The 27,737-nt window shown below is 39.8% G+C and overlaps 1 long non-coding RNA gene across 1 annotated transcript; it reads right to left on the reverse strand.

Annotated features, from left to right (window-relative positions):
• Positions 1 to 1,262: 1,262 nt before the first annotated feature.
• Positions 1,263 to 27,722, reverse strand: LOC117528291. Its single transcript, XR_004565724.1, has 3 exons — positions 25,143 to 27,722; positions 17,598 to 17,599; positions 1,263 to 1,277 (listed from the first exon to the last, which is right to left on the reverse strand). It is a non-coding gene; the product is annotated as an uncharacterized LOC117528291 (long non-coding RNA).
• Positions 27,723 to 27,737: the final 15 nt, after the last annotated feature.

Below are 27,737 nucleotides of genomic sequence, written 5' to 3' on the forward strand. Positions count from 1 at the left end.
CGAACCGTGTCCACTTCGATGTGCCTCACAGGTTTAGAAAAAATTTTGATCAAACAAAGCGCCAGTCTCTCAGCAACTTCTCAGACAAAGGAATTCCGACGAGGGGCTGGACGACTCCTCCCACAAGGAGTGCTCACAGGCGAATGACGTCACCGACAGGCGTGGAAAAACTCACGCATGCGCACGAGGGTTCAAGCATGTCTGACGTAAAAACATATGAATGAAATCCATATAGTTTTTGAAAAAAAATAAAAAGGACCATTACTTTATTGACAGACCTCGTATTACTGAACAATTTTCAGCACTACATATCATATTCTTGCATTGATTGTATTCATTGCATGTTTCTCTTTTGTGTGAAATATCATATATTTAAATTAACATATTTACCAATGAGTGCATTTTGAGAGTTGTGCATTTTAAAACTATTTGCTGTATTCTACGTTTGAAAAGCTGTGATGAGCCATGTCTCGATGAAGCAGAGCTTCACGGTCTGTGTTTTAATGTAAGCTTGCATCCTACCTCAGCACTGTAAAAAGATCATTCTTCTGTTATCTTTGTTACGTTGTGTTCAGATTGTGCCAAATGAATTGTTTTCTCCTGGGTTATTTGTTTTCCTGTAAAACGCCTTCCTTTGGACAGCACAGTTTTCCTGCATGTTAACTGTTGTGATTTTGCCTCTACTCTATCTACAGTCAGGTCCATTATTTTTTGGGAAATTGGCAGCATTGTTGTTTTTAATAATCACAGCTTATTGGAGTTGAAGGATATTAATGCGTGAGTATTTTCAGCTTTCATTTTTACCAAATTTACATGCAGGTGAACAGTGTAGGAATTTTGGTGCTTTTTTAATGTGCCGCCTATCACTTTTTTATTTTGAAAGGACCACAACACAATCATAAATTAAACTATTAAGTTTAATAATTTAATGTAAATCTTGAAAATCTAAAGTCGAGAACTTTTCTTAAGTTCTTGCTTTTTTCTTGGAGGAATTTTTGCTCAGTTGCATGTGAGCCCAATAAATGATTGATACCACACCTTTTGGGGGAAAAAAGTCTGGGTTGTTTTTGTAGATAGTACATATTTTTTGGAATACAAGTTGTACCCTTTTTCTGTATTATCAGCTTTTTCTTTTTCTTTTTATATATATATATATATATATATATATATATATATATATATATATATATATATAATATTATATTATATTATATTTTTACACAAACTTCATTCATGAAGTCAGTGGTGTGGGTGCACATCTCTGTGTGTGGGTGTGACTGTGAGCGGCACAGCACGGGTCATTATAATCTCATTATTTTAAGGTGCAAATTTAAAAAAATCCCCAGTCTTGTCAAACAATTTTAATCACTAACGACAAGTATTTTAACTAGACATTGGTCTAGCAGCGGAAAATATCAACTAGACATAAGTGAAGAGTTAACGGTCCGTGTCATCGGGCGACACAGGTACGACAGGAAACATACAGCTGTTTATCATCCAAATATCATGGACAAAGTGACAAGAAGAACCAAAACCACTTACTTATGGAAGGAAATATTGTCTCCCTTGTTACTCCGTTTGTGGCTTTGCCAACATGCGCAGCTTTCCGGCATATTCCACCTGTTTTTTTGAAGTTCTATGCACGCAAATCACTAACTTGCCCGGAATTAAAATGGCGACCACGCCTCCTTACTGACAGTATTTACCTAATGGTTTTCATTATGCTGATGTTCTTATTTTGAAAGTTCAGTAAGTGGACTGATATGTTAAACATGGTGCGAATGCTATGTGAAAGACTAAAGTAAGATCATTTCATGTTTACTGAACAAGTAGCAGATTTTTTGTTGTTTTGTATATTGTTCTGCAAGCCACTTTTAATTACAAATTCATCCACACACGCCTGAGTTTTCATTATCCTTCATTTGTTTGGCATTTTTTGTTGAAAATCTAGCAGGTGAACACTGGGTGTGTTAAAAACAATATTGTGGTGCTCTTAATTCATAATGTGAAGTAAAACAGAGCATGCCATGTAAAAGAAACAGTTTTATTTTTGCTTAATAAACTGTACTATGTGGTCAAGACTATTTATATTTAGTTTCTTTTGTCTGTATTAGATATTGATGATGAAATTGATATTGGAGTAATCCAGAAGTAATTGAAAGTAATCAAATTACATTATTTTAATATTATGGTACTTGGATTACGTTACTGACTACATTTTTCAACAGGTAACTAGTAACTGTATTGGAATACATTTTTAAAGTAACCCTCCCAACCCTGGTCAGAAGTAACCGAGAAACAAAGTGGCAAAGCAAAATGGAACATAGAATAAGCACATGAAGAAAATACACAACTAATAAAACAAAGCTGGGGCAGATGGTGAGCAAAACAAAGGGGGAAAATGGAATCAAGGCCCAGATCTGGGCCAAAACGTGACACTACGACCTTTGCTCTATAACCTTCACATGACGTGTTGCAAGGACATACTGAGATTATATGCAAAGTTTGATTGAAATTGCTCTTTGCATTTTGGAGATATCATTGCGGAAAGATAGATAGACATAGCCGTTACAATAGCTTATTTCCGCGAGTTCCATCTCTGTATTTTCTCTTCCTATCATTGTGACACAAGTTGAGCTTTATCTCATGTCTTTTCAATTTATGTATTTATTTAATAAATTGGCATGATAGGTTCCCCCTCCCCCCGCTTTGTCATTGGTTCATTCAAAGGAAAAAAAAAATGTATTAGTTTTGACTGAAAATTAAGTGTGTTATAAGTGAACTTTTAATTTTGATATCTTGGGCACCCCCTGTGATCTTTGGCGCCCCCTAAAGGGGAGTTCAGATCACAGGATGAGGACCGGGAGGTTAAAGCATGCCGTTGCTATAGAAACTGTAGCGACTTCAGCAACACCATGCAGGGCTTGGCACTCCCCAGATGCATTTGTACCACGCTTTTTGCATCAGTCGTGTAACAACTTCAAAACCTTTTTTTTTCTCTCTCTCTCTTTGGAAAATCTTCTCTCAGTCGTCAAATTTGGCACAGATCGAAATACCTGCTGGAGGGTGTGTTGGATCAGGCCAACTCTTGTGAAAGGGTTTCTCTTGGACAAAAAAAAAATTAGATATTTTTAATGTCATCGGCTGTTTTGTAGTTCTCGAGCTCTCTGGAGCATTATTTATTTTTCCAAAATACAACAGTCTGTGTTTAAACCTAACATTTCTGCTGTAAAATTTCAAATTTAATTTATTGATTGACGGATTGATTGTGTCATCACAGTTTCACCTTTTGTTTGACAGCTGGCAGTAATTTTCCTGTTTTTAGAAAGAAGAGCCATTTCTAAAAAGTGTTATTATTCCAACACTGTTCATCATATTCTAGTCTAGAAACACTGAAATGAGAATACACTCGACCTCACAGTCAACATTTGCTTTCAGCTCCAATATCCTGTTGCCGAAAGCTAAAATGCCAATAACCTTGTCAAAGCTAAATGATTTTGTCTGACTGTATGAGACTTCTCTCTTTGTTCTGTGCACTTTTCCCGAATAACAAACTGTACATTTTATGAAGCTGTGTTGAACCTGATATTTAAGAAATGTTTTACGAGATAATGTTGACTATACTTAAATGAAATATTTTCTGCTGTGATATTTTTTTGGACCTGCAACAAACTGTGCATAAAGTTAAACTTAATGAATGTAAAAATCTTCAAATAAATTTAATTATGTATTATTTTAAAAAGATCTTTTTGCATTATGTGACAAGACTGACAATGATTTAACGCTAATTTAATTGTATTTGGACAACTCATGAATCTGACAGGAACAGAAGAAGAAGAAAGTGAAAGACATTCATGATATAAGACTGGAGGAGGGAAAGAATGACTCAAAGCGTGTGTGCTCGGCCTGTCACGACACCTTTTCACCTCTGTAGATAGTTAAATGATCAGGTTAGAGGGTATGCATTGGTGCCATGTATTACTGCGTCACCACACTGCAGGACCCCCGTGAGTCCTGGGTGGCACCCATGCAGGCAGACAACCAGCCCATCCCCACCTCTTAAAAGCATGGTTGCTTAGTGGTTAGCACTGTTGCCTCACAGCAAGAAGGTTATGGGTTTGATTCCCACCTGTTGCCTTTCTGTGTTGATTTTGCATAGGTTTCCTCCGGGTGCTCTGGTTTTCTCCCACATTTAAAGACATGTAGGTTAGGTGAATTGGAACACTTATAATTGTCTAGGTCTCCCTTACAAATGAGGTCTTGATCTCAATGGGACTAACCTGGTTAAATTAAAAAGCATGCCATCTTTTGCACATGGAACATGCAAGTCCCCTTGGCCTTCTCCAGCCACTGGGGTTGACAATACTAACACAACAGTTGAATATTGAATATTAACTAGCGCATTGCCCATGGGGATCCATGGGCTCGAGATTGGGTAGTGTTTATAATATAAATAGCTGACATTTTCCAAGGGTGGTAATAAATTATGCAAAGTTTCTATAATCATGAGGAATGGCGTGTGAGTCCAGAATGTAATTATCAATGTCTATTGTTCACTGTTATTATGTAATATCTGTAATTTCTCCAAAAATATTAGTCCTATCGATGTTCTGTTTTCGCAGCGTTCATCCTTGACCCAAAATACTTAAGCATACCAAAGGCAAATGTCAGCTCTCCCCGGTTTGTCCGTGTTCGAAGGTACATACATGCACGCAGGCATGCATACACGTACACAGTGGCCACTTGGCTTTTAATATATAGATTCTTGTATACTTGTGTAGTTTCTTTGTTAGCTGTGCGGCTAATATACAGTACAAACTGTTCTCATTTGGTGAACAAATGTGCAACATTGCTGTGCCAGATGGAACGACAGCAGAATGAACCAATTACATCAACAGTGTTATTGTGTAATTTCATATTATATGTACTGATCACTGTGTGCTTTTGTGCCTGAATGTGTAGTTGTAGTATTAATAATAGATATATTTATAATGTACCTTCGAAACAACAGCCACAGAGTGCGTCATAACAAAGACATTAACAACCAAACACAATTAAGAACATAATTCAAACTTTCAGAGTGTAAACAACTCATATTACACACGTACTACAATGATATCTTGTAATAGAACATATACGAGGTCTATTAGAAAAGTATCCGACCTTATTATTTTTTTCAAAAACCATATGGATTTGAATCACGTGTGATTACATCAGACATGCTTGAACCCTCGTGGGCATGCGAGAGTTTTTTCACGCCTGTCGGTTACGTCATTCGCCTGTGGGCAGTCTTTGAGTGAGGAGTCGTCCACCCGCTCGTCGATTTTTTTCATTGTTTAGGAATGGCTCAGAGACTGTTGCTTTGTTTGATAAAAAATTTTTCAAAACTGTAAGGCACAACTGAGTGGACACCATTCAATAAATTCAGCTGGTTTTCGGTAAAAATTTTAACGGCTGATGAGAGATTTTGGTCTGGTAGTGTCGCTTTAAGGACGGTCCACGGCGCCTGACGGCGATCTGCGCTTCGAGGCGGCAGTGTCTCGCCGTTTCAAGTTGAAAACTTCCACATTTCAGGCTCTGTTGACGCAGTAAGTCGTCAGAGAACAGAGAACTTTCAGAAGAAGTCGGCATGAGGAGTTTATTCGGACATTCCATTGTTAACGGTCATTTTGTAATGAAAGAACGTGCGGGCAGAGTCGCATGTCGGGCTGGACCCGACCGCGGGGGGTCGCGGCAGGAAAAACACCTCCGTTGGAAATCTTAACGGGCAAGTTGGAACATGCCCAAGCTGTTAAACAATTTCTCAGTTACTCACTTGTTGAAAGCCATTAAAAGCCGCCTGAATTCTACAAATGGTTTTCAACATGGAGGTGTTTTTCCTGTCGCGGCGCACACAGATTTGCCGAGTCGTCACGGAAACGACTCGGCGAATTTGCGCGTACGTCTTTCATTAAAAAAATGTCCTTAAACAGTGGAATGTCCGCATAAATTCCTCATGCCGGCCTCTTCTGAATCTTCTCTGTTCTCTCACGATGTCTTGGGTGAATTAAGCCTTAAATTAGGATGTTTTCAGCTCGAAACAGGCCGACGACAGCGCCTGGAAGCGCTGCAGGACGTCCCGCTCCGTGGGAAGTCCTTACACCGACAGAAACACCCAATAATCTCTCATCAGCCGTTAAACTTTTGACAGAAAACCAGCTTAATTTCTCGAATAGTGTCCACTCGGATATTCTTCACAGGTCCAGAAAAAATTTTGATAAAGCAACACGCGCCGTCTCGAGCAGCGTGTGAAACAAAGGAATTCAGCCGAGAGGGCGGGACCACATCTCACTCAAGGCCTGCCCACAGGGAAATGACGTCACCGACAAGCGTGAAAAAACTCACGCATGCGCACGAGGGTTCAAGCATGATTGGTGTAATCGCATGTCATTCAAATCCATATAGTTAAAAAAAAAAATAAAAGAGTCGGTTTATTATCTAAGAGACCTCGTAAATCAGGAATTAAAGGCCATGGGATTAGAAAAAAATAGTTGTTGTTTTTTTTCTCTTAATTTAAAGACCTCAATAGAGGGGAAGCACTCTACAACTGGAAAACACAGTGTCTATCTATTTCCCTGTCTGTCTGTCCATCCATTTGTCTGCCGGTCTAACCAGTCCAACTGAATGCCTGTCTGTCTGTCTGTCTGTCTGTGTGTATGTATAGCAGCTAATACCCTCTCTGCTTCTGCATTGAGTCCTTCCACTCACTCCAACTGGGACGTGACCCTATGACCAGTCGGCTAAAACCGGGGCTCTGGCCTGAGTGGTCAGAGGGGACAAGTGAGGTATTTTAACCTTCGGTAGCTGATAAGGCTGCCGTGTTTGGGTTAGGCAGAGAAACACAGAATTCCAATACGGCTTCTCTTAACTGTCCAGATCCAATTGTGTGAATATTCACTGGTTTCCAACATCAATACCTTTGCAGGGCAGAAACTGCTCCGAGTATTTATGTTCAGAATTTTAAAAATAAATTAACCATCACATATTTATTTCCAAAGCTTAGTGTAACATCTTTAGTCAGACCAACAACACAACACTCAAATGTATTGAAGCGTCCCATGATTTTAAAAATAGAACAAGAGCAACTACTCTTCACATGAAAAAACACAAGACAGATGGTCACCCCACTGAGTCTGGTGTGCTGGAATTTTCTTCCTGTAATAATAATAATTAAAATAATAATAATTAGAGACCTCACTCTTGTAAAGGGTCTTGGGGTGATTTATGGATATTACGGGGCTTGGGGCTTATGCTGTGATGTTCCACCTTCAAAGATAACATCAGCTACTGTTGATACAGCTCAGTGTATATTGGAATACTTCTATATAAATGATTGTGTTGTGTGGGCCGCCAGAAGAGGAGGTACTGCTGGCCCACCACCAGAGGGCGCCCTGCCTGAAGTGCGGGCTTCAGGCACGAGAGGGCGCTGCCGCCACGGACACAACCAGGAGTGACAGCTGTCACACATCAACTCATGACAACTGTCACCCATCTTCATTTCATCACTCCATAAAAGCCGGATGTCATCTCCACCTTGCTGCCGAGATATCATCTACCTGTGAAGGTACTTTTCTCTGCTGACCTAAATCATTGAATAGCCGTATTCCTGTGGCGTTTCATTATCTGTGGATTGGCGTTTGGTGTGAACAGCGACGGCTTCGCTTCACACCCAAACCAGATAAGTGGTTAACAGGAGCTGCACGAGTGTGTGATTAGAGGTGGAGGTGACTTTCCACCTTCTGACTATTTTTGTTACTGGCTGTTCACACACCCACATCTCACTGTTTGTGCTCCTCACCAGCAGTACCAGATCCGACAGTCGGGACGGTGATCACCTGGGAATTCGGGACTTGGCGGCCCCAGTATTCTCCAGGTTCTGTGGCGGTGGAGATCGTGTGGTTCCGGCTCTTCTTGGGACAGACGTCTTCTATCCTCGAGCCTGCCCACACGTCACCTTGGTGTATTGACTGCTATCAGATTCTGTGATTGTCTGTATAATCGTTGTGCACATTCACAACATTAAAATTGTTACCTTTTGGCTCATCTATTGACCGTTCACTTGCGCCCCCTGTTGTGGGTCCGTGTCACTACACTTTCCCCATCAGATTGTTTTAGGGTTCTTTATTTGACTCTATATTTGTTCATCATCCTTCCCCACTCTCATCCCCACAAAACGTATTAAACTAGATGTATTAAGTATGAAACTATGAAATAAGTCAATGGGTTGTGAAAAAGTCTAAAATGTTTTAAGTCTAAAATGTAATCTTTTAAATAATGGCTAAAATTATGAAATAAGTCAGTGGCATGTGACAAAGTCAAAAAATGTAATCTGTTAAATAATGTTGAATAATGATGATTAAAATTGAAAGATTGTATTGTAAAAAGGGGCATAAAATATAAGACTTGTTCTTCTCTCTGCTCGTTTCATTCAGTGTCTTGTAATGTACTCATTTCTGCTTTTAAATGAATGAAATATTAAAAAACAAACTCTGGGCATCAAGAATCAGTCTCAGTGCTTGTGCAGCTGTAAATCTTACTATTCTAGGTCATTTGGCTTCCAAGGCAGAAACAGTAAAATATGATTTTGAGTTGGCAAGTTACAATACCATCTGAAGCTATAATGTTGAAAATCTCATAGATCTCCCTGGGGTCATAAGTGACCATGCACAAGTTTGGATTATACTTGCCACGTGGATCGGGTGATTCTTGCAAAATTCTTTCAACAAACGCAGGACAAATTGACAAATTCATGGTAGGAAACTTTTTTCCATTAAAATTAGAAAAATGGTGCACAAAAATATATGCTCAGGGTCAGAAATGACCCCACTTGGTTGCTTGAGGGTTAAACCAAATTCAGCCACAGAACCACAGTACTGTTCTGTTCCAGCTTTAGGAAAACAGGTCAGGTGGTTATGACAGACGGACAGCTACTTCCAGAAGGTGGAGATGGACTGGTTGTCTCCCTGAGTGGTTACCACCCAGAACCTATGACAGTACTGTAACATGCTGCACATGGGAATGAGAGGCTCCAGTGTATGCCCCCAAACCTAATCTGACCTGTGTTCATGTATGTGTATGAACAAAATAACTCTGGCTGGCCTCTGACTGAAGTGTCCAATTCATTACCTTCCACATGGGTGTGGGTGTGTGCTCCCCCACCACCTTATTCTTAATATAGCTCTTCTTGTGCTTTGCTGCATTTAGAACGATCCATTTCAATATAGTCTGCACAGATACAGACTCACATAAAGCTCCGTGTCTGATTATTGCACAGACTCTCGCGTATGCCTGCAGGATGTGTTACAGTCTACGTCTATAATAAAATTGATTATACTCTGTATTCAAAGAATGAATCCATTTCTCATAAGATAGCTGACTGAAATGCTTTTCAGAAGTATTAGATTCTTCTGGCCTGCTCCCATGGTATTGTATATTTTCCCTGCTTTTATTCTATCTCATGCTTATTAACTGTTTATTTCTGCTCCAAGTGATACTGATGACACTAAGGAACTTGTCTTTTCAAACTGAAAAGACATCAAAGATCACAGCTCCTCTGAGGGCTGAGTACAGGAGCAATTACTGGTTGGACGCTGCACAGCAGAGAAGACGCTAATGAATAAGAAAAGCCAGCATTATAAAAATGACATGTTTCATCAGTGTTGCATAATTATTTCTGATGGTTTTTTTTGTTTGTTTTTTGTTTGTTTTAGTCAAGTTGTTCTTTTTACATTTGTGAGTCCTCAGATAAACAAAATAAGAAAGACAACAAACAATCATCAATCAATGTGTCATGTTCTGGGCTTGATCCACCTGGCTGTGACACATAAATAGCTACTTTCGAGAGGTGGGTGATGGACCAGCTGTCTGCCTGGGTGGTTGCCATCCAGGATCCAAAGCATTTCTGTAATGTGGTGGATGTAGCCAAATGTGGCATCATTGTGTACTCGCAGACATGACAATAACGAGACATACCCAAGACTTTTCAGCTTATTCTCACAAATAAAATCCTAAATTGTATGAAAATGTAATGCACAAAACTGGATACATATTTGTACATATTTTTCAGCCACATTTGTACATATTTTGTATGGCTTAGACAGAGCACCCCAATGCAGACAACCACAACGATGCTAGGAAGTAGCTGATTTTTTTTTTTTTTTTTTTGCTTTGAAGGCAATTATTGTAGAGTTTGTATCAACAGACGAGATTTGGTGGCTAAACAAGCTGTGGTCAGACACACGGGTGATCAGTCCTACAGGCAACAGTCTTTCACACAAAGGAAGAGTAGAAGGGTTATACAAATTACAAACAGAAGGTCAGCACACAGAGATTAATCATATCAGGTGAACAAATTCAACGACAGCAGGCAAAACTCAGAATGGCAGTGTGAGTCTGTAACACTGGGAATCAGAATGTGAGAAAGCTGGAATGAACATAGACAATCTGGGTAAAAAAGGGAACACTAACGGTGGTTATAAAGGCAACAAACAATTACAAATACATCAAAATACATGAAAGCACCAAAGATAGTCTAACACGGGAGAGAAATAACCAGATAAAATGGAGAATAACACCAGAATTATAATAGCACGGAAATCCAAACTAAATGCCCAAATATGATCATGACAATATCTGACATATTCCTCAGGGAGGTTGTTATGGCATCATAACAACAAGATGACGGCTCATACAATTGCAAAAAATGCTGCAAGTACATTATATCTTATTATTATTGGTATCCAAACCCTAAACCTTACCTAACCCTTAATGAAAATGCAAATGCATATTTCTGAACATTAAATGTGACTTTCAGACATTTTTAAGAATATGCACAATATCACAATTTTTAGTATGACATCATACAATACGTGTCATGAGACTACGAGTATGTCGGTCTACTTAACCTACTTATCCTACTTAACAATGATAAAACTCTTCTTAATGTATTTTAACCTAATATTAAACTTATTAGGCTGTCGGCTAGTAACTGTTTAGATTACTGATTAAGTCCTGATGTAGCAGATTTGATACATATTCAATGAATGCTGTGACCTTCTGATCACCTGCATGTCTTGGGCACAAGTCACCAAGTTATACTGTTGCCGTCCAGCAATCTACAGCAGCACGAGTGGCTCAGACAGAGAGACGAGGTCAAGTCTCATCCTGCATTCGACGGTGTTTACCGTCCACATAGTTCTTCACATTAGAGCACTTCATCTCCACCAGTCCAAATGATGACTGGATTAATGAATGGATCGAAAATCACACAATCTGGTGAGGCAACAGTCAAACGGGGCTCAGGCTGGATAACAAGGCCACAGGGCGCACAGTTGACATTTTTCATCCAGTAGCATTCCGCTGCTGCCTCAAAGTCTGTGTCTGCAGTCTGTCTTGTTGCTTTGAGACTTGTTTATGCTAGAGACTCTGCGGGTCTCTCTCTCTCTCTCTCTTTCTCTCTCTCTCTCTCTCTCTCAAACACACTTGAGATCCCAAGCATACTCTGGTGGGCAGCTTCACCTCCCTTCAGGAAATACATTAGCATAAAACAAAAGTTGGCTTTCCTAATTTTGTAGCACCAAACTTACATTAAAATTTCACCTGAATAGTCATTCATTACTACAGTGCATCCAGAAAGTATTCACAGCACTTCACTTTTTCCACATTTTACGTTGCAGTCTTATTCCAAAATAGATGAAATTCGTTTTTTTAATCTCAAAGTTCTCCACACAATACCCCATAATGACAATGTGAAAAGTTTTTTTTTAGATTTTTGCAAATTTATTAAAAATTTTAAAAAACTAAGAAATCACATGTACATAAGTATTCACAACCTTTGCCACAAACCTCAAAATTGAGCTAAGGTGCCTCCTCGAGATGTTTGTACAGCTTAATTGGAGTCCACCTGGGGTAAATTCAATTGATTGGACATGATTTGGAAAGGCACATACCTGTCTACATCCTTGAGTGGCCCATCCAGAGCCCAGACCTGAATCAGATTTAACATCTCTGGAGAGATCTGAAAATGGCTGTGCAGCGACGCTCCCCATCCAACCTGATGGAGCTTGAGAGGTCCTGCAAAGAGGAATGAGCAAAACTGCCCAAAGATAGGTGCACCAAGCTTGTGGCATCATATTCAAGAAGACTTAAGGCTGTAATTGCTGCCAAAGATGCATCAACAAAGTATTGAGCAAAGGGTGTGAATACTTACGTACGTGTGATTTCTTAGTTTGTTTGGGGTTTTTTTTTTTTCCATAAACTTTACTCCATTTTGGAATAAGGTTGTAACATAACAGAATGTGGGAAAAAGTAAAGCCCTGTGAATACTTTCCGGATACACTGTATTAATGCCAATGCATACTTGGTAGCCAAGCTTCAGATTTAGTGAAGTCCCAGTAGCATGTGCAGTGTGTGTGAAGTCAGAGCTGAAAGTAACTGAAACCAGCCTATTAGTGGATATCTCGCTGTGAATTCTTGAGACAGGTCAACTGGGTCAGAGGCAAAATCATTTCTGTAACTGTGGTCACCATCAAGCAGAGAGCGGATAAATTAGCTGGCATCCACATAGTGCCACAAGTATGGTCGATAAATCATTAAATATCATAGCTTGCTGTAAGCATGCAGGAAGTCAGTGTAATCCCTCCTTGCAACATTCCAACAGTGCATCTCTGGTCAACAACTAGTTTACAGAATCCTGTATTTATAGCAACAGACAAAAGAACACATCGCTGTAAAGTTGTTCCATGTTCTGGGAACAGCCGCGGGCTTGGACAGCAAAAGTGTAGATGAGTGGGTGAGTGAGTGAGTGAGTAAGTCCACCCCAGCCAGCTCTTATGGACAATAACTCATAAATCATCTTATAACTCACCAATCTTAAAGAACATACACGCTAAGAAAAATTAAATATTATACTAATTTAATGTAGTTTATCAACCCATTTCACAAAGCTTGGTTGTTTAAATGGGAAAAGCAAACTGTAAGAAATTGTTACAATTAATTGCATATTATCTTTGGCAATTAAACAGCAACATTTTGTGGAATTAGCTGATATAATTAAGTAAAAACATATCAAAATAACAAAACGCATAGACCATTTTGTATATATTGTTCAAAATGTGCATTTGTGTTTATTGTTTGAACCTTTTTGTTGTACAGTCTTTCACACAAGACCTAAAATTATCTTCATAAAGTGTCAAAACAGTTGTTTATTATAGTTTGCTGTGTGTTTTGAATAAATGTGTGTGGAAAATTATTTTTGGCTTTATTTTTTCCTTTGTTATTTCTGATTGTAAACCTTTATTACACTTGTAAAACATAACAAAGACATATATATTCTGAAAGCACAGGTTGTCCTGAAAAAAGAGACATAAAACTTGATTGTGGGATGCAGGGAGACCTGTTAACAGCAATAATAAAACATTTATGCCAGGCAAGCGAAGTGTCCAAAAATGCCCTCGGACCCCAGAGGGTTTTGAACATTTGTAGTTGAAACTCACATATAGTTTAAGGCATGAGCTCATTGCTCTTTGACCAGCAACTCTGGTGTTTGTAAATATTAGATGAAATAAGAATGTAAAACAGGAATTAAACAATAGATAGAATGCTTGGCTGGGGATAGTGGCAAAACCTTTCATCAGTATTATCAACTAGTGATGGCGAACACCAAAACGCTACTCTGGAATATTTTCAAACCTACTTCGGACATTGATCTAGAATCCTATCAAAAAGGAAGACATCATGAGCTGTGGGAGTCAAAACATCACCAACTGATTTTAAACAAATGCTTTAAAACATTCAAGTTGATTTTTTTATTTTAATACTTGCAGGTACATGTACTAACACACACATTGCTTATTATAAAGAGGTCTTTGTCGAGAACTGAAACATTCATTGAAAATAAATTACTAAATCATGAATAAATTATGTTGAGCTCAAGTAACTGCTCAAACTTCATGAAACAGTCTTACTGTATGCCTATCTATCCAACAGTCAATGTGTATACAATATCTCGAAGAAGACTTCATGTATCAAGGGAAAACTCAGTACACAATGTCATCTCACAACAATCCTGGACAAGTTCAATGTGGAATGCATATCAAGTTGAATTTTGGCCAGCAGGGAGGAAAGGCCTTGAAAAAGTTTGAATGAAATATCTTAAAAATGACTGTGTATCAAGATGAAACTTGGTACAAAAGGTCACCTTACTGAGACCTTGTGTAAGTTGGATGTTGGGAGTGCTACAATTCTAACTTTGGCTACCAGAGGATAGAGTCTCTAAAATGTTGAAATGCAATAATGTCACATGGACTTCATGGATCATGATTAAATTTCATCCATTCATTTATTTTTGACACCCGCTTACTCCAGTCAAGGTTCAAGGGGTGTTGAAGCCTATCCCAGCAGTCATAGGGTGAGAGGCGGGGTACACCCTGGACAAGACACCACTCTATTGTAGGGCCACATATAAACAGATAAACTCAGTCACACCTGCACACCTATGGTCAGTTTAAAGTTTCACCTAACTTGCATGTCTTTGGAAGTAGGTGGACGGAACCCACACAAACACAGGGAGAACATGCAAAAACCACACAGAAAAGACCAGGTAGGAAACAATCCCAGGACCTTTTTGCTGTGAGGCAACAGTGCTAACCACTAATCCACCATGTCACCCATTAATAAACATGCCACAATAACAATATGCCTTGTTAAGACTTTGCAAAGGTTTGAGGTTGGACTCAGTCACACATGTAACAGCAAGTATTGTCCTTGATCATCAGTGATCTTGGCCACTTGCATTCTGTGAATCAGATTTCTCACAGATCAGAGGTATGAAAGAAAGAATCCAGTTTTGATTTTTCTGTATCAATGAATGTATGAAAATTAGGTCTGTTCTTTTGGGAGTGACTGTAGGAAAGGTATCCCCTCACCACAAACAACATCGATGAGTAACGATTCTGTGCTGTGGTTGCTGTGGAAACCAAATGGTCTTCAAGGTCTTTAGAGGATGTAGTCATGTTGTGAAGTTTTGTGTCTTTTTTTTTTACCAATGCTGTAAAAGTAGTGTTATGATATTTGTCTCTCTCTGAATGTTTTGTTACAATGAGTTGTTTTGTTTTATGTGTTATATATATATATAGAGTGAGAGAGAGAGAGAGAGAAGGATGAGGATCAGTTGCATTATGAGAGGAGCATCAGCTACAACATTTTGACCATGTGACCCATTTCTCTGTGCATGATCCAGTACGTCAGGTGCCTGAGTGTCAAGTTCCCCAGTAGCTGCTTGTCTGTCTGGAATTAGAAGTCCTACAGGACCTTAGCCATGTCGTTGACGTCTCCCATAGAGACTTGGGGACTTCTAATCCATATGCGGCACAGATGTTCCTGAACACGATTCCTGACACTTGTTTGTGCCTCTCAGTGTACACTGCCCCAGCTTGCATCTTGCTACTATGTGCTGGACTGCCTCTGAGGTACATTTGTACAGCCTGCCACTTGGGTCCTGTCAGCTGTGGTAGACTCCTGCCTCTGTGGATCTGGTGCTTAGGGCTTGTTCTTGTGTTGCCACTGGTAGGTGTTCTTGATGTCAGCCACTTCTTCTATCTGTCAATGGTACATCCCATGGAGGGGTTTGGTCTTCCATGATAGCTCCTTCTCCTGTTGCTTATTACCGTCTGTCTTCAGCTCTCCATGGCATTCTTGTAGCAGCTGATCTCATGGGGCCATCTTTCTGATGTATTCATGGATGCTCCTCGTCTCATCCTGCATTGTGGCTCTGACACTCACTAATCCTCGCCCTCCCTCCTTCCATTGCTCATAGAACCTCAGGTTGCTGGAGTTTTGGTGGAAACCTCTGTGCACTGTGAGGAGTTTTCGTGTCTTGACATCAGTTGCATCTATCTCCACCTGAGGCCAACTCAATATCCCAGCTGGGTATCTAATGACTATTAGGGCATATGTATTGATGGCTCAGATCTTATTCCTATCACTGAGCTGGCTTCTCAGCACCTGGATGTATTTGGCTGTAGCCAACCTTCTTGCATCTTCATCATGGTTCCCGTTGGCTTGTACGATGCCCAGGTACTTGTAGCTGTTCTGTATGTCTGCTACCCTGCCTTTTGGCAATTCCACCCCCTCAGTCTGGCTCCCCTTCCCTCTCTTTCCCACCATTTGGCTACACTTATCTAATCTGAATGACATCCTCATATCCTAAGTGTAGAACTTGGTGAGGTGCAGAATCAGTGAGTCAATATCTTACTCATTCTTGGCATACAACTTGACATCATCCACGTACAAGAGGTGGCTAAAGGTGACTCCACTCCTGAATCAATATTATGTTAGAGAACCTTGCAAATGGTGCAATCCGACGTGAGCGTGTATTCAGGGAACACGAGGATTTACTTACAAATGATGATAATTGGCTCTGAAACTGATTTCGATTATCAAGGCCACTGTTACTGGAGTTGCCACACAGAACTGCAGTCGGCCCAGGGTGCATCAGGGGCATTCCAGCATGAGCTGGCTGATCAGTCAGGAGTGTGCCAGTCAACCTTGCGCCAAGCTACTAGCTGTGTGGAACGCAATCATCCGAATCTCATCCAGGTACTTTCCAACATTACAGCACATTCTGCAGCGAGAGCTAGTTCCCAAATGTAACTGGAGCTATTAACTGCATACATTTTGCTATAAAGGAGCCATCACATGATGAATTTGTTTCTGTTAATCTGAAACATTTTCATTCCATCAATGTTCAAATCATATGTGGTGCGCAAATGTGCATCAGGCAGCTGGCACGGCACGTGATGGCGGGCTGCTTGTGTTAAAATAGTTTGTGTAATTATTCTGAACGAGAACCAGCGCGGACACATTTTGGTATGTGCGCATTCAGATATGTTTTTATTATTATTATCATTAATGTCTCTTTTTTATTACTTTTGCTTGATGGAGAGCTGCTTAACAGGCTTCCTGTATTCAGTATTTGTCAATAAATGTGTGTGTAACTTGTGAATGTCACACTGTCAGCGGAAGCGTGCCTCACCTTTTTAACGTCAGTGTGTGCGCGCACACACACTCCATAGCTTCCACGAATATTTTTCCAGTTTCACGATTAATCCGTTTAACAGTGTACTGAATAAAGTGTCTCTGCGTGTCTCCACGTAATTTCCAGTAATCTGTAGTATCATGTCCTTCCTGTGTTCATGTTGTGTGATGTGACGTCTTTGGGAATCTCTGCTTAAAGGGCCTATTTGCATGAATTTGCATATTTAAACAGGGCGTGGCCAGGGAGGAGTTTGGTTCAACGCTCAATTTCACGTTCAGTGGGATGTACAAATGGAACATGCCTGAATTCATGCCTATGCACATATACATCTGATACATCTGAATACATTTGTGCTTACGCCAGATTCAGGGTTTCTCTGTGATGAGACAAATAATGTGGTATACGAGGGCTGTCTGTAAAGTATAGGTCCTTTTTATTTTTTTCAAAAACTATATGGATTTCATTCATATGTTTTTACGTCAGACATGCTTGAACCCTCGTGCGCATGCGTGAGTTTTTCCACGCCTGTCGGTGACGTCATTCGCCTGTGAGCACTCCTTGTGGGAGGAGTCGTCCAGCCCCTCGTCGGAATTCCTTTGTCTGAGAAGTTGCTGAGAGACTGGTGCTTTGTTTGATCAAAATTTTTTCTAAACCTGTGAGACACATCGAAGTGGACATGGTTCGAAAAATTAAGCTTGTTTTCAGTGAAAATTTTAACAGCTGATGAGAGATTTTGAGGTGATTCTGTCGCTTTAAGGACTTTTCACGGTGCGAGACGTCGTGCAGCGCTCTCAGGCGGCGTCATCAGCCTGTTTCAAGCTTAAAACCTCCACATTTCAGGCTCTATTGATCCAGGACGTCGTGAGAGAACAGAGACGTTTCAGAAGAAGTCAGTTTCAGCATTTTATCCGGATATTCCACTGTTAAAGGAGATTTTTTTTAATGAAAGACGTGCGGACGGATCCGCGCGTCGGGACGCAGCCGACGCGGCGCGGCGGCACAGGAAAAACACCTCTGTGTTGATAACCATTTGTTAAAATCCAGTTGGCTTTTGATGGCTTTCAGTGGAGTGAGTATATGAGAAATTATTTATCAGCTGGAGATGTTCCAACTTGTCCTTAAGGCTTCCAGCAGAGGTGTTTTTCCTGTGACGGAGCGTCGCGGCGGCTGCGAGCCGACGCGCGGACCCGTCCGCACGTCTTTCATTAAAAAATTCTCCTTTAACAGTGGAATATCCGGATAAAATGCTGAAACCGACTTCTTCTGAAACTTCTCTGTTCTCTCACGACGTCCTGGATCAACAGAGCCTGAAATGTGGAGGTTTTAAGCTTGAAACAGGCTGATGACGGCGCCTGAGAGCGCTGCGCGACGTCTCGCACCGTGAAAAGTCCTTAAAGCGACAGAATCACCTCAAATCTCTCATCAGCTGTTAAAATTTTCACTGAAAACCAGCTTAATTTTTCGAACCGTGTCCACTTCGATGTGTCTCGCAGGTTTAGAAACAATTTTGATCAAACAAAGCGCCAGTCTCTCAGCAACTTCTCAGACAAAGGAATTCCGACGAGGGGCTGGACGACTCCTCCCACAAGGAGTGCTCACAGGCGAATGACGTCACCGACAGGCGTGGAAAAACTCACGCATGCGCACGAGGGTTCAAGCATGTCTGACGTAAAAACATATGAATGAAATCCATATAGTTTTTGAAAAAAATAAAAAGGACCTATACTTTACGGACAGACCTCGTAGTTTTCAATATGATTGGAGCATCTTTTAATTTTGACCCCTGTGTAATTCTTCAGTTGACCCCAACCTGGCTGCCTATTGGAAATTCAAGTGGCCAATCGCTTTTTGTTTGTTTTTTCAAAGAGTAATAATGTCTGAGGAGTATTTGTTCCGAATTTGGTGCATGTATCATCATCATTTCCATTCATTATCTACTGCACTAAGTCACTTCTGTGATCACACTGAAGCATCGCGATTTCTGTTTCAGAAAGGTTTATTTTCCAGCTCTTCCTCTTGGTTGCCATGGTAAGTACATGCTTTGGACTTCATGTGTGTATGCTTGGATATTCATGAGGTATTTTGCATTGACCATTTGGGGTTGAATAAGAGGTGCGAGGCTGATCCACGTGCGCACAATTCAGAATGCAAAATTTATGAACATTTGATATGTTTGTCCTAATATTTGGGCAGATGTGTAAGATGATCAGAACTGCATATTGAAGACCAGCAGCAGAATAAGAGTACCCTCTACAGTCTATGGATGAACACTGCAGTCAGTAATGGTCATGACAGTCATTTCATTTTTGTACAAAGATTAGTCACTATAACAGACTTTCTTAAGTCATTTTAAAACTGACTCATAATGCCAAAATAGCAAATGTTTTTCTTTATAAATCTATCTCAAAAGTTCAAACTGATGCACTTTATAAAAAAAAGTGATTATATATATATATGTCAAAGTAGAGTCTGTGATTTGGTACAAGCAAGCTGACCTCATGACCCCAAGCTATATCCATAATGTAGACTATCAACCTTCATGTCAAAAGGCATCTATTGGAAATATATGCTATGTTGAATTTTTGACATTTTTAAACTTAATTTTGAGATTTTTTTTTAAATGATTAAGCTATGCTGTCAAACCATACCCACAATGCAGACTGTCATGTATACCTTCTCTGCATTTTTGATAATTTCTATACATATAGCGAGATTATGCTCCCAATCCAGCTGATCTCATGACCAATTTTACACAATGTAGAGATGACTATCCTTTATGTGCCACAAGGCTTCTTTTTGAAATGTAGCTTCTCTGTATTATTTTATATGAGATTTTAAAGTTGGAAAGCAATTCTCCTCCCAAACCATATGCACAAAGTGGAACCAAAGTCTGTGTGTAGAGCCTGTGATACCTTATATGCCACAAAGCTTTCTTTTTAAATATATGTTCTCTGCATTTTCTAAAATTTCATTTATGAAGCCAATCCACTCCTAAAGGCCAAAACGATATCTGACACAATGTAATATTCCACAATTTCCTGACCTAGTGTGTTAAATATAAATGATTGGCAAGCTTGCTCGTTTGTTTATTTGTAAAGGGACCATGTACAATAAAAAAAACATAAACGTTTCCATTTGATACATTGCTAAGCTAATTTAAGTTTAGCTGTGGCTGCGCAATAAAGTACATATATTTAATCAGGAAATTAGAATTAATTTTAAAACATATCTCATGAGCACAATTTGAAATAGGTGTCTGCCTAATTATGTTGAAGTTACCAATTTTAAATGTGCTAACCCTGTCAAAATCTAATTGTCCAGATTACTTCAACTTGCACTTTTCCACATCCTAATGGAATGGAGTTCATTCTAAAACTAATTTAATCTAAAATGAACACAACATTAAGTAAACTCCATCATTAAATAGTGAACAGACTCTAAAACAGGCTGAATCTGCAAATGAATGGGTGAAAAACTTTTTTTCTGTTTTTCATACAATATGATCAAAGGACATAAGTGCCCGTAGTCTAAGAATCACCCTTGTATGACATTGAATACCCCAATTATGTTTTGATTATTTTACTGATATTTTATTCAGAGATATTTTAAAACATTAGAAAAAAAACGTTTCTTTACCATTCATTTTTATCACTGAAGATCAAAAGTCTGGGTGTGGGACAAGCACAAAACGGCCATATTTGCATATAATGATGCTGAAAAAAGGTAAAAAAAAAAAAGTCATCATAGACTACTAGAACAAATTTAACACACTTTCATTGTAAAGATAACTATAAAAGTGTGAAATTTGTGAAATAAGTGCCGTAGTCTAAGAATCACCCGAATATGCTAACTATAGCTAATTGAAAAGCTAACTGAATTTACAACAGATGGAACAAACTGATTCTAAAGCTGACTAAATATAAAACTAACTGAACATAAAACCCGAGTGAAAGGTTTACTGAAAACTCAATCTAAAACAAAATCTAAGTTAAATGTATGTTAATACTAGCGTGTTGCCCGTGGGGATCCATCGGGGTCTAGATTGGGTAATGTTTATAAAACAGTTAGCTGACATTTTCAAGGGTTGTAATAAATTATGCAAAGTTTCTATAATGATTTTAACTGAAAGTGCAGGAAATTAAAATGAGAAAGTTTTGTGAATAATTGTATTTATTATTTGGCAAATCATAGAAGTAGAGGCAAATGTAGTTGTCATGTTTTACATCTGTTAGGGACTGATTAATGGCGATATCAATGTCCATTGTTCACTGTTGTTGCCTAATTTCTCAAAAATATTTCTCTTAACATTCCGTTTTCATGGCGTTCATCCTTGACCAAAAATACAGACGTATACTAAACGTTAAATGTCAGCTCTCCCCAGTTTCTCTGTGATCAAAGTTACACACAGGCACAGACTACACAAAGGCCACTTGGCTTTTAATATATAGATGATTTACTGCCTCCTGCTGGAATAACATGTCTTAGAATTAAATTATCAACATCCATTACTCACTGTTAGCTAATATCCCTAAATTTCTCCAAAAATATTAGTCCTATCACCTTTCCGTTTTCGCGGCGTTCATCCATGACCCAAAATACATAAACATACCAAACAGCAAATGTCAGCTCTCCCCAGTTTCTTTGTGATTTAAGTTATACACACGTAGGCACAGAGAGGTCACTTGGCTTTAAATATATAGCTTAAGCTAATTCCACAGTTAGCTATAAAGTTAAGTGAATCTACAACTTCAATATGAAGATAGTAAATCCACTGAAAATAAGTTACTGAACATAGTGTACTGGAAACCTAATAGAATCTGAAACGTAATATAAAATTAACTGAATACAAAAATAACTGAATATTAAGATATCAAGTGAGTATTAGGCTAATGCTATAGTTAACTGAAAAGTTATCAGTATCTTAAACTGTTTCTAAAGTTACCTGAACAGAAAAGTACAAGGCTTACTGAAATATTTAATCTAGCACACAGTGAATGTGAAGCTAACTGAATCTAAAAGCCAAATTAAACAAAATTTTATGGACTGTATAAACCTGAGCATAAAACTAACAATGTAAAACTAGCACTAGTATTTTAAATCTAACTGGGAAAACTACATCTGAATGTCAGACAAAATTACTTTTAATTTATCTTAATTCAGTTGGTTCACATTCCAATTGAATCTATTCCAAAAATAGATGACATTAAACATATCCCAGCATGCCTTAACCCAGACATTACACCCTGCTACTGAGATGGGTGCCATTACTGAGGTATTACCTAGATTTACAGAATTTGATAGTATCTCACTAGGCGTGCTGATGAAACTCGTAACATCTACAAAAAGCATAACCTGGTTATTTGATCCTATACCAACAAAACTGCTTAAGGACCGGTGGCCCACTCTTGAGCCAACTGTGCTGAAAATGATTAATCTCTCATTCATTAACCTCTGTACTGTTCCTAAATGTTTCAAACCTGCAGTGATTAAACCATTACTTAAGAAATCTAATGTTGACCCTATTGTATTGTAAAACTATAGGCCGATATTAAATCTATCATTTTGCTCTAAAATTCTGAAAAGGTGGTTTCATGGCAGTTCGTGGACTATCTTACTGAGAATAATCTTTTTGAGCCACTGCAGTCTGCTTTTAGAAAATATCATTCCACAGAGACGGCGCTCACTAAAGTGGTGAATGATCTTCTGCTTGCAATGGATTGGGACACTACGGTTCTGGTGCTGTTAGATCTTAGTGTTGCAATTGATACCGTGGATCATCATATTCTACTCGATAGGCTGAAGAATCATTTTGGGATTACTGGGAGCGCCCTTGCATGGTTGACATTATACCTGACCAGTCGTTCTCAGTTTTGTACATTAACACTACCTGTAACCTTCGTGACATGACATTTGGGGTTCCACATGGGTCTTTTAGGCCCCTTGCTTTTCTCCATTTATATAGCACCCCTTGGGCACATATTGCGGCATTTTGGGATTACCTTAACTGCTGGTAATCTCATCCACATAAATTCTTTAACCGATTGCCTTGCATCAGTGAAAAGCTGGATGTCTAGAAACTTCCTACTTTTAAACTCATATAAGACTGAAATGATGATTCTTGGTCCAGTGAGACATCGGCATCAATTTGACCAGTTAACGCTTGGCCTAGTCTCGTGTGTCATACATCACACTGAAAGTGAGGAACCTTGGGGTAATTTTTGATCCTGCGTTGTCCTTTGACCTCCCACATTAGCGATTATTACAAGGACTGCTTTCTTTCACCTGTGAAATATAGTGAAGATTCGTCCCATCCTGTCTATGGCTGATGCCGAGACCCTGATTCACGCGTTTGTGTCTTCTACATTCGAATACAGCAATGTTCTATTTTCTGGTTTTTCAGTCCAGCATTAGGGCTCTCCAACTGGTTCAAAATACAACTGCCAGACTTTTGACAGGAAGCACAAAGTTTGGCCACATTACACCCATTCTGGCATATCTTCACTGGCTTCCTGTCCCAGTAAGATCAGATTTTAAGGTTCTGCTACTAACCTATAAAATCGTTCACGGACTGGCACCTCCCGGCCCGGGCTTTGCATTCTCAGGGTGCAGGACTACTTTGTGTCCCTAGGGTGAATAAAAAGTCTGCGGATCACAGAGCTTTCTCTTATTGTGCCCCTGCTTTGTGGAATGATCTCCCTGCATCAATAAAACAGTCAGATTCTGTAGAGACTTCCAAATCCAGACTTAAAACGCACTCATTTTCCCTTTCGTACGGCTAGCATACTGGCACCCATTTAATCTTATTAGGAAATGGAGCGTGCGGCGGCCTCAACTTTATATAAAGTCTGGGTCTTTTAGTGATGCTTAGGGCTAGTGCTGCCAATCACCTTAGTATTTCTTGTTGCTTAATGCTGACAAATTATACTGTATTTCTTGTCTTTCTGATGCCTGATTGTTTTTTTCTCTGTTTGAGGTGCGGCTCCATCCAGAGATGGGAGTGGTGTCAATTTCTGCAACCCTCCTGTGCACCGACAAAATTTCCTGTATATTAGTTTTTTAAATTGTCAGTAGCATGGCCTAAGCAGAGGGTCACCCCTTTGAGACTGGTCTGTTTGAGGTTTCTTCCTCAAATCAGAGGGAGTTTTTCCATACCACTGTCGCCTGTGTGCTTTGATTTGGGGGTTGGACTTTACTTGTGTGAAGTGCCTTGAGGCAGCTTTGTTGTGATTTGGCGCTATATCAATGTATCTCAATCGAGAACATAAATCTAATCTAACTTAAACAAAATAAATCCAAAGCCACCTGGTTCAGACACTAGTAATACATTAATTTAAAAAAAAAGAAGTATTTTTTGTGGTTTACCTTCTTACCCGATAATGATTAGTACTTCCTGGATTTTTTTTGAGACATCTTGATTGTGTCTAGGCTCTTGTGTTAAACGATGCCACTGAATTCGTCGACTGCATTAAACAAATGTCACACTTGAACAAAATATACTCGGCACAACAGAGCTGGTTTATTGCATGTAATTATTGCCCAGGTACCTTTATTTGATAACCATGCTAGTGAGTGAACAGAAAGGTCCGGGGTGCTCAGTGTACTAACTGGGCTGCTGGTTCAACACCACATTCTCCATATTTACATAGAAAAAAAAGACAAACATCAGGGGGAAATCTAAATAATAAATAAATTAAAAAAAAATGCTAGTCCCTGGCAATTATTTTAATAAAGGCACTCTTTTTTTTTAAATTATATACATTTCTTTCATCTTAAGAACATGTTTTGGGCTTTCACAGTAACAACCATAGCAGACATGATTCACACAAATTAACACCACTACAGACGAAACATTAAAGATGATATATTTAAAAGTGTTAAGACAATGGAAGCAAAAGCACTTCAAGCTATCCTAATTAAAGTTAAAATAAAAAACATAAAACAGCAGCAGCTCGGAATAAAAGAGATGTCTCTCATGTCTAACAGCACAACTTTTTGAAATGAAGTGCCACTCATCTTAGTGGCTATTCTTCACTGTGGACACACACTTAATGGATAAACTGGGGGGGACAAGAACGTAATCACCAACTTAATTTGAGTGTTTCAGCTATACAGTAATAAAAAAGTGTTCTATGTGCTTTATGAATGAAACATTTCCAAACATTCTGTCCTGTGCAAGAGATTCAGAGTTTATCATCAAACAAAAACTAGATTACCAAGAGCCAGGGAGAAAAAAAAAAAATGTTTCTGATCACACCTGCAGGACAGATCAACTTTTTTTTCCTTTTGGTGAAAGTGATCCATTGAAAGTAGATCATTTGCATGAAATGCTGCTCCCCAGCCAGCCACCAGGTGTCGCTGTGTTAATCTGCAGAAAGCTACACCTTTAGTGATCAGGAAACAATTTCATCAAGGACGAAGCAACATGTGGTTCAGAACTGCCAGGAATCACACAAACCAACAAGGCGTGTTGACAAAACAATCTATCATAAACGTGTGACAACTTTGTGCTTGAGACCAGAAGATCCTTGGTTCAAATCCCAGCCTGACTGGAAAATCACTAAGGGCCCTTAGGCAAGGTCTTTAATCCCCTAGTTGCTCCCGGAGTTTAGTGAGCACCATGTATGGCAGCACCCTGACATCAGGGTGAATGTGAGGCATTATTTGTAAAGCGCTTTGTCTGACGCAGATGGAAAAGCGCTCTATAAATGCAGTCCATTTATCGCTCAGAAGGTGGCGTGGTGGCTCATGTAGAGGTTTGAGGACTTTTGTGCAAGTTTACAGGTGTAAATGCTCTATATTTAATCAATTACAAATATAACATTCAACTTTATGTACTGAATTCGAACAAGTAACACACTGTGCTGAAGTGGTTTTTGGCTTCAAAACCAACTGAAATTTCAGGCTTATAAATCAACTTCAGCATCACATTCAATAGTCATATCTAAGCAACTTTCATTTAAAATGTACTTCAATAAACTTTAATTGGTTTCACATTTATACTCCAAAAATTTATTATCTATTTTATTTTATAGAACTGTTATTGCTTACCTAAATAAGAGGAGCATCCAATGTTGTTTAAGGCCCCTTCACATACCACGAATGAGGCCGAATAGTGCACAGAGGAGGATTCGGACAACAGTTGTGCAAATTCAAACTGCACTCAAACGCCTTGTACAGCAGCCTCACAGCAGTTGGCACATTTTTGCAGCCAGAGCACATGCACTCTACATTCTTGTTGCACTAGCGTTGGAAAACAATTGAACAGCGGTCAAACTGCAGCCTTACCGCAATCTGACTGCAGTCACAATATTTGTACAGTAAGTCGAACCATTCGGACTGCGGTTCAGGGGCTGTACAAAATGTTCGGCCACGTCGAATCCTGGCTGAATGTCCCGACCGAGTCAGCCTTCACACTAGAGGCTGAATGGCACCCAAATGGCTATTCAACTCACACATGGCCAAAGTCGAGGAGCACTCTAAAGCCAGCCCGAATGTAGAGCACAAGCCACTATTCTTGAGGCTCTGGTCGAAGTGGCGAAAGCTAGAAGGTGGTCGGAGTGCAGAGCGATCGCTGTCCAGCGCGCACATCTGGACGGGCTGTTATGTCCATGATGGACCTAATTTAACAGACACATTGTCATCCCCTCCCATGGGTTACATAATGTATGTGAGACATTATGATCATCACAACTATAACACGACATGCAGGGGTGTGCTACTGGCCCACAGTGAGTCGATGCATGTCACAGGCCTAGCACACTGCCACATAACAGCTGACCAGAATGTGACAGCTTTAATACAGCTATCATGGCGCATGCAGCATTGTTAGGCCACTACAACAGAAATAAAAATAAAAACCCAGCTTTGGAACGCCTTGAGGTGCATGTCACAGAGCTGGGAGAACACCAACCATGCAGCAGCCAGTGCTGAACACCCCTCCCATCCTGCTGTCAGGTCCAGCGCGCCATCCCACCAGACAGCGCGACGGCACACAACGCGTCATGCCACGTAACATGCGATCACAACATTCACACAGTCCGTCTTGGCTGACATGACACGCAAGTACCACAGCGTGGCCAGCATATTGGCCTCACATCCCAGCAAGGGGAAAGCATTGAGCTCATTCATATGATCTTGCTGGTCTGGACAGAGGGGTGTGTTGCGGGCCGCTGGACAGCTGATATACTGGAGGCTGAGGGAGAGCGAGTGAAAAGTGTAAGATGGGAAACAAAGAGGAAAAAACAGAAGGGGTGAAAAAATAGAGTAAAATGAAAAACAAAGAGGAAAGAGAGAGCAAGAGCACGTGCGTTGGGATGGGGTTGTCCACTGTGTGATGCTTTGATAACAGAATCTGCTTTACCTGTCCTCTGGATTATGTCTTTGATCCACTATATGGACTGATGTATGTGAACCACGGTCCCATAATCATGGGTTGCCTGTCTGTGATGCACTGTGGACTGGTGCCTATTACCGGTAATAACGGCTGTGGGTGTGCACATCAGTTATGTGATGTCCATATTAATATGAGCACATGTGATTGTTGTGTGTTGGGGGGGGGGGTTGGCTGGACATGGTTGGGTTGTTTTATGTTTATTTTCCTTCCCAGGTGATTTGGGGCTGTTCTCTGAGGAAACTGTGCTGCAGAAGTGTCTCTCTCCTCTGT

This window comes from Thalassophryne amazonica, chromosome 16, assembly GCF_902500255.1.
Source record: "Thalassophryne amazonica chromosome 16, fThaAma1.1, whole genome shotgun sequence".
Taxonomy (NCBI): domain Eukaryota; kingdom Metazoa; phylum Chordata; class Actinopteri; order Batrachoidiformes; family Batrachoididae; genus Thalassophryne; species Thalassophryne amazonica.